Source organism: Protomyctophum bolini (genome assembly GCF_963924005.1).
Source record: "Protomyctophum bolini genome assembly, chromosome: 5".
In the NCBI taxonomy this organism is placed as follows: Eukaryota; Metazoa; Chordata; class Actinopteri; order Myctophiformes; family Myctophidae; genus Protomyctophum; species Protomyctophum bolini.
The window spans coordinates 21562584-21575753 of NC_137866.1; the positions used below are offsets into that span (position 1 = coordinate 21562584).

Here is a 13170-nt window from a genome sequence, read left to right on the forward strand (position 1 = left end):
GCCTCAATCAGTGTTGCTTCACTGTGGAAGCTCCAGGAACTGAAACACTTTCCTCCCTAGTCTACCACTAAACTCTCTGAGGTTCAGGTTTCACATCTTCCAGCCAGTCACCGAACAGGTAATACACGCCCCCCGGCCCCCGTGAACCTGACATTTACTTCGCCCTATGGCGTGTCGTGCAGCGAAAATAGCCAATCTACAAAGCTCACAACGAATCCCATGTGACGCACCGTGAGCTTGTAGATCTGTACGCGACACCCAGATTGAGGTATGGACACGCGCGTTTCAACATGCAGGCTAGCCAGAAGAACTGGACCCTCTGCTATGACCCATTTAGTCGTTTTTCCAGTTGAGAGAAAGATATTGATCAGATGGATACTACAATTCGGTGGGGACATCTTGGCACCTTGATGTAAAATTGCATGCTATTTTGTTTACAAAATAAAATGCGGTATGCATGCGGTATAGGCTACATCATTATCAGACTTTTTAGAAGTTTATCCTACAAGTAACTTCTTGTTTATGCCCCAAAATGTCTGGATATAAGGCCTACAGGTTTTGTAGCAATTTGTCAACTATAAGGCCTACATTCCCCTTTATAAAGTTTTAAATCTTTGGTTTATTGTCTACAGTATTTCCAGAAAAACAAATAAATAAAATAGGTTAATTAATAATAAGTTGAGCTCTTCTATGATTAAAGCGCCAAACGGAAAGATAAGGAGGGACTTAAGGACTTAAGGAATGCCCATAGCAGATACCCATGGGGATGGATGCAGTGGAATTAGGAGTCCTATTTGGCGGAGACCAATATTGGAAAATGGTCACAGGAAAAATGGAGAGACTGAATGAAGGACTATAGTTGCACTGGAAAGTGTATTTCGATGACTGGTGCAAGGAGAAGTCACCACGCTAAATATCATAACTGAAGTTGTGGACATTGAAGTGATGCACATCAGAGAGGAACAGGCACTGTCAGATCAGTTACGCAACTTTTGGGAAATCGAATCCCTTGGAATCGACATGAAATAAATGCATTCTGAGAAGGAAGACATGGCAGTGTATCCCAAGCCGTGCATATCCACGGCTTCCCAAACCGTTCATGTCTATTCTATCAGCCTGGTGGCGCTACAACAGGCCAAGTTGCGTCTCTCTCACACACACGTCTGTCTCTCTCTCACACACACACACACACACACACACACACACACACACACACACACACACACACACACACACACACACACACACACACACACACACACACACACACACACACACACACACACACACACACACACACACACACACGCATGTTTAAATTACTCCTAAACATCACACACTCTCCTATCCTCCTGGTGGAGACCTGTGCCCAGAAGGGCACTTTTTCTACTTAATTTCTGCATCTCTTATGGCCCATTTAACCATATAATGCGCATGTTTAATCAGTGGCACCGTTTCCATTGAGGTTCAATCATCCAGAAGATAAAGGCAATCGGCTTGAATGGCCCTCCTAAAGGCCTTACCGTGGGCTGTTGGGCCACACAGTCTGGGGCGCCAACCGATACTGCTCCCGGGTGCCGTCTACATTCCGGCTGCCATGCCAACCATATCTCGGGTGGTATACCAGACCCCACATTTGCAGGCATACTGTCAAAATAAGTTTCTTAGGGCAATGGTTCCCAAAGTGGGGTCCGGGGACCCCCAGGGGTCCTTGAGTTAACAGGGACAAGGATGGACTCCGTCTCCAGTAGTTGTCAGGACCCCCTGTGTAAGCCATGCAAGGATGATGAGTACCAGACGGGCTACACCACAAAGAAGATCTGTGACCTTCATGATTACTGCGATAACAGTGAGACTTCTGCAACGACTTCTAAAATATATCCAAATATGAGCAGACCTATTTAGTCATGATTTATTTAGATACATTCTCCAATGGGACTTTGGAGAAGTGAGTGTACAATACAATGAATATACATGAGACTAGGATGTACATATATGGTGTATGTGTATTGTGTATATGACTACGGATTTGATCTGGTTCACCAATGTACTGGACAGTACATTCCCTCTATAATTAAACAAATACTTAATTGGCCAGGGTTGTCATTTTTAGCCAATCTACAGTACAAGCTGTAGCATATTGCAAGCTTCAATTCATTAGTACATTAATTGAAGTACATAACAGTTCTGTGTGGCAGCAAAGTAAACAATGTATAGGTAATAATAATTGTAACGGAAAAAAGAAACTGGAAAAACAAAAGAAAGCTGTCAGTAGATTTATACTAATCTAACTAATAATTTGAGTAATTGTGTCCTCAACAGAATCTTATTGTGTGCTGTGATTGGTTGGAAGGTGTGCCATTCTGTGCTGTGAATGGCTAAGCATTGCATATATTCTGAGGGTATGGACTAGCAAAATAAATTATAATAACGACTGAATGATGATGACCCTTTTATGGTGCGGTCACACGGAACTGATTCTGCCTATGTGGCGGATTCTGCCAATGCTTTTCAATGGGAAGTTAACGTTTGTTGCCATTGGAAAGCGTTGGCAGAATCAAAGTGTGACTGCACCCGTAGTCTAGCCTGGCTCCAGTCCTGAATCGCTAGCCACGCCCATTAAGAAAATATGTGTCAGGCTACCCGTAGTCCCGTTTAGCATTTGCAAAATGGGGAAAAAAATCACAATTGTCTGATCAAATGAACAAAATGTATCACATGGGGAAAATATGAATAATGTATTCTGCTTGAATAATTCCATAATGTAATTCTTTGATCATTTTATAGTTGTGGGCCAGGATGCCGAGCTAAAGCACAAGGATCACCCTCATCTGACACAATCTGTGGTAAGTGCTGTCATAGTTGGCTTCAGACTGCCAAGTTATCCTGTTTTCACCACATTCAGGGTTGCGGACTTGCGGTTAGATGTGGCTTGTCTTCCTATGCAAAGTGAAACTAGTGTGGGTGTGGGTGATGATGCGAAGTACAGTACGAATCTTTGGCGGAACTGGTTTCAGTGTTGAAGATAATGTGTGGACTTTATGGTAAATGGTGCATTTATATAGCACCTTTATCCAAGGTGCTTTACATAGATTGTGCATTACATTCACACACCGATGGCAGCGGAAACCATCAAGGCACCAACCAGCACATTAGGAGGGGTTGCTCAAGGACACTTCGACACGAACTCTGGGGGAGCCCGGGTTCGAACTGGCAACCTTGCGGTTACCATCCAGCCACTCTACCCCTGAGCCACCGCCGCTGCGTGTTCTAGCCACAGGCGGCTTGGTTCGCTCCGCTGGGGGAATTACATTGGGCTTAAAGCAAAAAAGTCGAGGAGGGGGTGGGACTCTACGGGGTGGGATCTTGGAGGCCCACAGGGCACAGGGGCCCACAACGGCTGAAGGGACAGGAGAGAGTGGGACATTGGTAGTACAGCCAGGGAAGGGGGCACTGTGGGCAGGTGAGGGAGTTGGTGTAGATGAGGCTAGGTCAGAAGAAGCTGCTAGGGATATAGGAACAGCGGATGAAGGCAGGGGGGATGAAGGCATAAAGGATGTAGGCACCGGGGAAGTAGGCACAAGGGACGCAGGCACAGGGACAGGGGACACAGGGGACGTAGGCACAAGGGACGCAGGGACAGGGGACGCAGGCACATGAGAAGTAGGCACAGCATTAGGGCCAGGAAGATAATGTGTGGCCTTTAAAATGCTGCGTGGTCTAGCCACAGGCGGCTTGCCGTACGCAGCAGGGGGATTACTCAGACTTGTGTCCCATAAGCGATTGCCAGAATTCTGGCCTGCATTCACATGACCATTAGGCAGAGGAAGACTTTGCTTTACGACGCTGCCCGGCGACCCGTGTCCGCCACTAGACATGAGATCTGAGTGAAAGTGTGCTCCAGTTGGCAAAGTGGGCTCTGTGTCTTCAGCCGTGCCAAGGCCCCGCTGGCCCAGGGCCCTTGGATTGTCATAAATGTTCTCAGATTGAGACTTCCTCTTCCACTCCAAGCACAACTTGTCAATGGCCTGGACCCAAGCGTCTCTCTCCTTCTGAAGATCCTCAGAGCTCTTTGTTTGATCTGTCACTGGCACACGGAAGCTGCAATACATCAACCAAACACCCAATTAGCAAACACAACTTAAACTAGAACTGCACTCTGCCGAGTGCATACTTGCTTGTTGCACACTAGTAGGCCATAAATGGCCTACTAGTGCGCAAGCAGAGCGCGCAAGTACTTTCGACCGCTGGAAAGTATCACATCTCAGTATCTCTGTGAAGGAACGTTTGAAATGTATAATCATTACGTGTAACTATTTGCTACCTATAACTACTTTTTTACAGAAAAATGAATCATTGATATGTGATGAAAAAAAAGGTATATAATACTATAGGTACTATATATACAGTATAATTATTTTATTACTTATTGTAAATTGTCAATTGTTTTAAATGTATTTCATTTTGTACTATAGTGATATTAATACTAAATCATGATCAGAGTAATATGTGTCTCTAACTTCAATTTCTGTAATAATACTTTCAAATTTGTTGAAATATACATGATCTAAAATACTTCCGAAATCTGTAGTTGGATTTGTATTTAATTGTTTAAAGCCTAATCTTGACATGAAGGTCTTTATATTTATATATTTTTCAGTATAATGGTCTTCATTGAAATCTCCTATTATCATAATTGTGGAAGTCGGAGATGATAGATACTTTACCATTTTCTTGAGAAATGTGTTTAATTCCGTAAGGTTTGTTTTAGGTGATCTGTACATAAGAATGATATATAGATCTTTATTTTTTACATGTATACATACGTGTTCTACTTTTTCTAATATCTCGATTTCTTTTTGAATTATTTCAATGGCAATATCTTCTTTTATAGCAAACATAACTCCCCCACCTATATCATATTCTCTGTCATTCCTGATTGTTTTGTAATTGGTGTTCATTGTTTTTAATTTAAAAGTAATGTTATTATTTTTCTTTAAGTGTGTTTCAGTAAAAGCTATTAGATCCAACATTTCGAGTTGGGAATCTGAGTTTATATCTTGTAAATGTGTTAGATAACCTCTGATGTTCAACAATCCAATTTTTAATGAATGTTTTAATGGTAATTGAGTTATCTTCCGTATATTTGGATTTTCTAGAGGTAATTTGATTAGCAGTATACTGTGGTTACTTGGTTCCAAAAAGTGAAGCCAAGTTTTTTTCAACCGTAGGTTTGTGCCTGGTTTGCTGGGACCAGTTACAACATTACGTCATCGTTGTGAACTGGGACCAGAGTACATGGTGTGTATATGACGTAATGTTGTAACTTGTAACTTATAACTAGTCCCAGCAAACCAGGCACAGACTGTATGTAGTTGTTCTAGTTACAACTACATACAGAGTATGTAGTTGTAATTTGATTAGCAGTATACTGTGGTTACTTGGTTCCAAAAAGTGAAGCCAAGTTTTTTCAACCGTAGGTTTGTGCCTGGTTTGCTGGGACCAGTTACAACATTACGTCATCCTTGAGAGAGTACATGGTGTGTATATGACGTAATGTTGTAACTTGTAACTTGTAACTTGTAACATTACGTCATATACACACCATGTACTCTCTCAAGGATGACGTAATGTTGTAACTAGTCCCAGCAAACCAGGCACAGACTTACCGTTGAAGAAAACTTGGCTTCACTTCGAAGAGACCAAGCGAAACGATTACTTGCGCGCTCTGCTTGCGCAAGTAATTAACTTCCCTTATTGGCAGTGTAAAGCAAAGCAGTTCACCCAGGGAAGTGGACTAAGCTCGAGATGCTCGTTTACAGCCACACCCTGCTCATAGAACATTTCATGGTAGGGGTTCAATGCCTTGCTCAAGGGCACTTCAGCGGTGGTAATTTTAACGTGCCGGCGACCTTCCGGTATCAAGACCGCTCCGCAAACCGTTCGGCCACCGCTGCCTCTAAACAAACGCTGTGACTGTAAACAACACATGACAATTGCCAGACTACATGCAAAACCAATATTTATGACATTTGATGAATTAGGATATTTACGAACTCACTGGTACTCATTCTTGTGTGTGATCAGAGTGAAAGAGTCAGGGCTGTGGGGTTTCTCTACACTGGTGTCTCCATCTGAGAGGTGAATGACGATGGACGTCACCTCACTATCAGATGACCCTCTGGGTCCAACTCGGACCATGGTCAGCTGAGCCGGGTGGAGATGTACCTCGTATCTGTAACAAAGATGGAGATAGCCAAGTGGTAGTTAATATCTGGGACTGCAAGTCAAATCACATGGTCATATATCTTTTTCTGTTGAAGAGTATTTAGTGGTGATATAATTGCAGTGCTTGTGTAATGGACACATACTTCACCCATTTTAATGACGCGAGTCCCCCTTTGTGCAGGAACAAGACACCATATCGAAGACTCTTTGTTTCTGGAGGCTGCTGGTGTGTATCCGCACTGCCTTCTGTGGGCTGGCTATAAATGTTCCTGTAGATTATCTGATTGACGAGCTCCATGATCTATAGATAAACATGAATTAACAGGTTATGTGAAAAAGTAGTTAATAGAGCACAAACTAAAACATTATTATTATTATTATTATTATTATTAGTAGTAGTAGTAGTATTGTAACATGTTACAATAGTGTTTCACAATTTAGTTTTGTGCAATTTAACTAAGGACAATCAATATGGACACACTAAATAGGATAGTAAAGAAAGCCTGACATGGCCATTTTGGAAGTGGCATGTACTGTACATTTGACCAGTCTGGAAGAGGCATTCCTTACCAGGGTGCTTAAGTACCAACGTCTTAAGGATGCCATCATACTACATCTTGGTTACAAATGTAAACTGCTTGTGTTCATATTTGGAAGCCTCTGTAATGTCCATAAATCAGCTGTGAGAGGCTTTCAGGTTGCAGAAATGCCCAAGCCAAGAGCTAAGCCATTGGCAAAATTCGGTTCAGTGTCTGTGATAATTGGCAATCGCCACTCGCCATGGAGGAGGCAATTCTGCCTGTCCATGTTTGTGTGTGTGTGTGTGTGTGTGTGTGTGTGTGTGTGTGTGTGTGTGTGTGTGTGTGTGTGTGTGTGTGTAATGCTGTTCATGTTGATTTAATTGCGTGTGAATAGCCATGAGATCTACTGGGATCAACACCCTAACCTACTGTAAATTAAAGAATAAAGTGACCTTGTGTTTATCGTCCACTGAGGTGGCCTCCAGCTCATAATCATCATGATGTTTGAAGGACACAGAGAACCTAGAGCCAACTCCATCATCGCAGCTCTTGACGATAGCGAAGGGAAGCTGTCTCTTGATGATACCTTTCTTTATGCTGCTCACCATTTTTGTGTTGAAGTCAATCTGAAATTGAATGTACATACAGACAGTTTCAGCAAGACTTTCTACAGTACACGTGACAGTATGTGCAGCTGTAGAACTATTTAAATGTTGTGACGTTAATATGTTAGCCCTGGACCCAGTCGGAATACATTCCACAGTATAATCGTCAGTGTTAATTTAATTCTAGTGTACAAAATGACACCAAATGGACCTATCTATTTGGTGACATTTCAACGCCAAGGATTTTACTGTGTACTGCACTGTTGTTATAGCTAGCTTAAATGTATACTTTCAAGAATTGGGCTTCATATCAACAGTCACGTTCAGACTCATATTTATTAAAAACGTAGATGTATTTTCATAATACCAAGGCTCACCTGAAAAACTCGCTTCTTCCACCTATAGTGTGAATTCTTGTACACTGAAGACTGAACACTGAAGTTGTACTGCACCTACATCAACAAAGGATACAGGGATTTACCACATGAAACAATGAGGATGTTATGTTAGTTAGGATGTTATGTTATTACCTGATGGAATCAAACACCCTAATGCAGAGGTGGTCTCTTTGGACGTTGTGAGCTTGTTGGTCATCTATTTTAGCTTACGTGGTAGCATGATTTTGTCAGATGTAACAAGGGGAGACTCCAAGGAAATAATGTTGGTAACCACTGTGTATTGTGAGTTATGTGTTCCAACTAAGGAAGCAACTTGCCAAATTCCTTCCTAAACATAAGCACAACAAGCTGCCAATAACAGACAGGCTTTTTTAGAAACTGCTCGGACAGGACAGACAACTTAGACCAACTTGATTTGTGGCTTGTGGCCACTCGCCATTTTTTGACACAAGCCTAAACTACAGTAACTAACACTAACTACAGTATTACTAACAATAAAGTTGTTCTTGAATCTAGACTAGAAGTAACTGTATAAGTCAAGTTTATTTGGAAAGCACCTTTAAAAACAACTTGCATTGACCAAAGTGCTGTACAGACACAGAAGCACAATCCAAAACTCAGCCACATCAGGAGGATGCAAACACTAATGAATAAAAGTGAGTTTTGAGTCAATGGAGGGGGCTGACACTAAAATCTTGCAGAAAGTAATCAGGGGAGATGAGAAGATCATCCCTGTCTCCGTATTCAGAATCAGGACCTCTACAGAATAGAGGCCTTAACAAGGCACTTGTCAGGGACCCCTCACACAAACTCTTTGCAAGTTTAACCTAACTACAGAGCATGCCCAGAGCCACTGCTGCAGAGTCACCGTAAAAGTGCTGCTCAAGCCACACTGTGTAAATTAAAAGGATAGACTTAAATAGCACAGGGAAGTGGTTACCAGCAAGAATCCAGCTTTCCTCCTTTCAATGTTTTTGTAGCGCATCACGCCCGTCACATAGTGACATGATATGTCGGGCATCAGTTGGTTAGCCTGCATGGCATTGCCAGACTGATCACATGGCTATCAGTTTGTAGCTTCATGTCGCTGGCTTCCACTGAAAAGTACTTGTAGCCTGTTGCATTGTCACAGCTAGTGTGAACACAGCATGAGACTTTATTATCTGGACACTTGCTCTAATAGGAAATAGGCCTACATGTATTAAGTGACATGTACACTGCTTCTACAGGAAAGACAGAGCGATTCTAAAATACTTTTTGTAGGATTTTACAGTGTGGGTTTCAGTACCTCCTCATCCACTATCTTCTGTTTAAGCAGCTGCCGCCGGTCCTTTTTGGCCTGGTTTAGAGCGTCCTCAATGGTCATCTCTCCACTCTTGACCTTGTTCATGATGCTCAGCTGCATCTCGTTACTCAGCTGGAGGAGAGAGCACAACCCATAAATTATTTAAGAGACAGACAGAAAGACAGACACTGTCAGACAGAGTGTGTGCTGTGTGGTGTAACCTCTCTCTCTCTCTCTCTCTCTCTCTCATTAGCAGGCAACAGAGCAGCACTATCCCTCTCTCTGTTTCTGGCGCCCCCTACTGGTAAGTAGGGGGCGCCAGAAACAAGTCATATACCGCCCTAAGTCATATATATACTGGTGCTCAGATACACATAGACATGGACATTGCTGGTTGTAGGAGTGGTTGCACCACTCAAAAACAAATGTGGACTCTGGGGGGGAGGGGGGGTAGCCTTGAATCAAGACTATATCATAGATGAATTACGAATTTTATCGATTCTGACATTTCCATATCTATAAGTCAGACTCATAAAATACATCTATGATGATCCAAGGCTGGGGGGGGGGATCTCTGGGTGATTTCTGCTAAACAGATTCAATTTCAGAATCAGATTCTGACTACTAGCCTACTACAAATAATATTCAAATGTCAACTGTCACGGTTGGTCAGATTTCTGAGTAATACGACTCGGTTCCTAAAAGATAACAAGGACTGCAGTCGTGCAGTGTGATTTTGAGGAAGTATAGCTGTCAGCTCCTACATATAGCTATAGCCAAGACAACTACAGTTTTCATATGTTCTTGCACAAATCCCATCACTGAAGACTCAGAGAACACTCCATTACGACAACGTAGCACCACTAGTAGGCTATATATGTATACTGTTATATGCATATAGCCTACTGTACATGACCGTCTTTGAACTTTATTTTGGGGCAAAACAAATAGAAATCTTACCTGTGGAAAAAACTCTTCTTGGCCTCTGTCCATCTGGGAGAGATTGTCCCTTTTCTTTGGTCCAATATTAAGCATCATGACAGTGACTTTAGGCAAAAAACTTAGATCTGTATCTGCGACACCCAAATTGAGGTATGGACACGTGCGTTTCAACCTTAGAGTAGACTATAGGTTTCAACATGCAGGCTAGCCAGAAGAACTGGACTCTCTGCTATGACACATTTAGTCGTTTTTCCAGTTGAGAGAAAAATGTAAAATTGCATGCTATTTTGTTTAAAAAATAAAATGTGGTATGCATGCGGCATAATTATCAGACTTAATTTTATCCTACAAGTAACTTCTTGTTTATGCCCCAAAATGTCTGGATATATAAGGCCTACAGGTTTTGTAGCAATTTGTCACCTATAATATAGGCCTACAGGGGATTTTCCAAACATGATATTTACAATTATAACATTCCCCTTTATACATTTATTAATATTTGGTTTATAGCCTGCAGTATTTCCAGAAAAACGAATGAATAAAATAGGTTAATTAATAATAATAATAATAATAATTAATAGGTTAATAAGCAGCTACACTGTAGCTGCTTATTAACCTATTAATTATGTGCACAGCATGCAGCTGCATGCACCTGCACGTCCAGTGAAGTCACAGTGTGCACTGTGCACACAGGCACAGCTGAGCTGAGCACAGTCAGCACACCATAACCAAACTGATAACGAATAACGATGAGTTGACTGTCGTGAACCTAGAGTCAGTGAGTCACCTACGCATTTTGTTTTCAAAACCCGATCACCTAACCTCGCCTAACATCGCGTCACCATGCAGGCTTTCACGCGTCACCCGTCGTGAAAGAACAAACGCCAAACAAACTACACAATATAAGAAAACGTTACAAATGGAAGGAACATAGCGCAGAAGCCTTCCAAAATGCTATTAGACAAAAACAAGTCCAATTACAACTGGACCAGTTCCTAGAAAAAACCTTTGAAGAAAACAGTGAAAGTGTAAACAGGGCAGTAGAAGGCCTCAATTATATATTCGAACTTACAGCCTCACTAGCAAACCTAAAAGTATCAAACAAGAAAGCCAGAAAAAATGGGGGAAAAAAATGACAAATGGTACGATAATGACTGCAAGAATCTCAGGAAAAAATTAAGGAAACTATCAAACCAAAAACACAGAGACCCAGACAACCACAACACACGTCTCCAATATGGGGAAACACTGAAACAATACAAGAACACAGTAAGAGAAAAAAAGAGATCAACACGTTAGAAACCAACTGCAAGACATTGAGGATTCCATACAGACAAACAGCTTCTGGGAAAACTGGAACAGGCTTAATAAGCTAAAACAGGACGAATTGGTGACTAATCATACATTTTCAAGGGTGAGGAATACAGTTATACTATTTAGATTTATCCTGTGACCATGGATGGTAGACATTTTCAAAAATGGTGGACCTGCTATTATTTTACCAATTTACTCAGGGAATATTATCAGAATAATATAAAATCTGTGAATACATTTCTTACCAAGAATTTTCTTCACCAATGTTTGTAAAGGTGTCTACTAACATATCCCACATTGGTTTCTATTTGACCACCCTAGGGGCATGTTTGACAGCTGCTGAAAGTTGGGTACCATCAACAACCAATATAAGGCTAAATGTTCTAAATTTCATTATGCTTTAAGTAGCATGTGGCATGTCAAACTAGGGGCTTTTCATGATTCTGGATCCATTCCAAGCATTAGTTTTGCACAAAAAACACTACGTTGGCTAAAAACGGCCATAGCCATCATCATAGATGTGATGAGGTCAGCACATGTCGGCACATTTGGGCAAGTGGCTATGGCCAAACTATAGGGTCTATGGCCAAACTAGGGGTCAAACTCCTTGGGCTAAATTCGGTGAGGTGAACAGTGAGCAGTGAACAGTGAGCGAAAGACTGAAGACAGAAGATTTGGCTTCAGGACCATCAGGCAGGATGTGCAGACACTGAAGGCATCAGTGTCTTTCTCTGTGTCCCCAGCATGTCAACCAAAGCAATGTTACCAAATCAAAGGAGCCTTCACCTCATGTCACCTGGGGCTGGGTGAGCAATCGTATCCTGTATCTAAACTCACAACTAAATACAGACACTTGGCCAGACTGCCGTTTGAAAGGGTCAAACCCCTCATCCTGATTGGGGAAGACCACCCCACCTAATCACACCAACCGAACAAGTGAGGTTGGGGCCTCCAGGTGGGCCAGCAGCCATCTGCACAAGACTGGGCTGGACCCTGCAGGAAAGCAATCTCCAGCCAAGACAATGTAAGTTGACTATAACAGAGCCCCAGAACACAGAGCTCAGGAGAAGGATGGAGAAACACTGGCAGGAGGCCACCAAGATACAATGCCCCAGAGACCCAGAGTGTGCCACCACTGGCAGTAAGGAGATCAACTGCTGCAGCAAAGATGTCATGAAAGGCAAGTCTCCACCAAAAAAAACCCTGAACCTAATCGGGGTGTCAAGAGACCAAAGTTTCTCCCCCACAGTTCCCTGCAGTGGCCAGTGAAGTCAAACTGTGCATCTGTACCTGAAAGGGGCAAGTCAAAGGCCAGAAAGCCCACCTCCTTTTAATGTCCTGTCAGTAGAAACTCAACCTGCACCTGAAATAAGCCCTTACCTCTCCCAGAGAAAGTTCATCCTTGAAAATGTAATGATTAGTCGCCAAAATCAAGATCCTAGGTGGTCTAAAACTTGAGTTATTGTAAAATAACAGCAGGTGGCGGCCATTTTGGAAAAAAATGGCTGCTATGGTCACAGGACAAATCTAAATATTACCAATGTACCCCACATCCTTGAAAATGTATGATTAGTCACCAGAATCAAGATCCTAGGTGGTGTAGAACTTGAGTTATTGTAAAATAACAGCAGGTGGCGGCCATTTTGAAAAATGGCTGCCATGGTCACAGGGAAAGTCTAAATTGTACCACTGTATCCCTCATCCTTGAAAATGAGGTCTTAGTCACCAGAATCAAGATCCTAGGTGGTGTAGAACTTGAGTTATTGTAAAATAACATCAGGTGGCGGCTCTTTTGTAATATGGCTGCCATGGTCACCACGAGACAAATCTGTGATGGCCCCATAGCCAAAAATGTTCCTTAAGGCATGCTCTAACTG

The 13170-nt window shown here is 42.2% G+C and overlaps 1 long non-coding RNA gene across 1 annotated transcript; it reads right to left on the minus strand.

Moving 5' to 3' along the window:
* Positions 1 to 6201: 6201 nt before the first annotated feature.
* Positions 6202 to 7321, minus strand: LOC308315389. The gene is made up of 3 exons (XR_013964024.1): positions 7202 to 7321; positions 6372 to 6529; positions 6202 to 6235 (listed from the first exon to the last, which is right to left on the minus strand). It is a non-coding gene; the product is annotated as an uncharacterized lncRNA (long non-coding RNA).
* Between the last annotated feature and the right edge of the window lie 5849 nt (positions 7322 to 13170).